Source organism: Tachypleus tridentatus, chromosome 1, assembly GCF_004210375.1.
Source record: "Tachypleus tridentatus isolate NWPU-2018 chromosome 1, ASM421037v1, whole genome shotgun sequence".
Taxonomy (NCBI): Eukaryota; Metazoa; Arthropoda; class Merostomata; order Xiphosura; family Limulidae; genus Tachypleus; species Tachypleus tridentatus.
In genome coordinates this window covers 15,371,498-15,373,129 of record NC_134825.1, presented here as the reverse complement: position 1 = coordinate 15,373,129, position 1,632 = coordinate 15,371,498, and the positions used below count along the sequence as shown (strand labels likewise).

General features: G+C 35.3%; 1 non-coding gene across 1 annotated transcript; it reads left to right on the top strand.

Moving 5' to 3' along the window:
* Positions 1-412: 412 nt before the first annotated feature.
* Positions 413-485, top strand: TRNAR-ACG (transfer RNA arginine (anticodon ACG)). Its single transcript has one exon. It is a non-coding gene; the product is annotated as a tRNA-Arg (tRNA).
* Positions 486-1,632: the final 1,147 nt, after the last annotated feature.

Sequence of the window (1,632 nt, the reverse complement as noted above, 5' to 3'; positions counted from 1 at the left end):
AAACAACAACTGTTAATAATTAGGAACAACAAGGGATTTCTTTTTTTTTACAGAGGGTTAGATCCGCTAATTACAGGAGATTTAACAAGGAAACTTCTAGAGTGGTATTTATTTGAATGCTATTCTAGTTGTGTGCCAATTAATGTGACTGGATAAACTTAATAAAATTGAAACAATTTCTTATTACCAACAAACAAAAAAGTAACGTATATTTTTGTGTCAACAAAAATTCATTTTCTACTGGGTTGTTATTAGGACTGTAACCTCCTTTATTTCAATATAGATCTTTACAGAACTAATACATGACTAGCTTAAAGTATAATCTTTAATTGAAGAACTCGAAGTAGAAATGAACCAAGAAAATCATATTTGAATTAAACAGATAAATTTAGTTTCTCTGTCTAATCAAAGCGGGCCAGTGGCGCAATGGATAACGCGTCTGACTACGGATCAGAAAATTCCAGGTTCGAATCCTGGCTGGCTCGATTAAGCGTTGAGTCCGGCATGGCCAAGCGTGTTAAGGCGTGCGACTAGTGATCTGAGGTTCGCGGGTTCGCTTCCCGGTCGCGCCAAACATACTCGCCGTTTCAGCCGTGGGAGCGTTATAATGTGACGGTCAATCCCACTATTTGTGCTAAAAGGGTAGCCCAATAGTTGGCGGTGGGTGGTGATGACTAGTTGCCTTCCGTCTAGTCTAACACTGCTAAATTAGGGACGGCTAGCGCATATAGTCCTCGTGTCGCTTTGCGCGAAATTCGAAACACAAACAAACTGTATATTGCAAAACAACACTAGTATACTAAGACAGGTTGCTTTATAAAGGACAGTTTTATATTCTTGAATACGGTAACATCATTGCACGTGAGCAGCGTAACTGCAAATTCCATAACTTTAGCCAGGCACTACTGACTGGCCAATATACTAAGAGTAATTGAACCAACTCGATGAAGATAAAGTAGTGAAAATAACAGATAAATATAAAGTTTGTTTGATAAAAACGACGTTCATAATTACCTGCGGATTATAAAGGTTTTGTACGTAAAATCTGAGAATGTTCTGATCCTTAAAAATATTTTTAATCTTAAAATCAAAATTATTTTGCATGTTGAACAGTCAACATCCTGGTAACGAAAAAAATACAAGAAAATCTTAATATTTAATTGAAAATGGCATATTTTGTTTTCAAAAGCTCGGCAGTGTGTACCAATAAACTGTCAAATATTGCAAAGATATGCTTACATTATCAAAAATTATAGTATAATTACTTTTATGGTTACGAGCTGAGTAAATTTCACCCAACCTTTACTGGAAGGGCTATCTGCAAAATTACCACCATCTGTACCTAATGAGTGGATCTTCAAGAATTCAAAATATGAACACAGAGTACTGATCAATTCTTTCTTTCAGTTTGTTGAGTGCTTATCCAGAATCAAGATACGAATAAATGTTATTTGGGTTTTCAAGTAATTTGCGTGGAGGATTTAACAGAATGATCATAGTAAGAGCATGTTATAAGAAATCCACTTATCTTCTACAGGTTCACATAGTCTGTGAAGCTGTTTGAAACTATATGTTCTCAAGACGGTTTGTATGGGTATTAAATCTGTATTTAAAATAAAGTACACAACAATG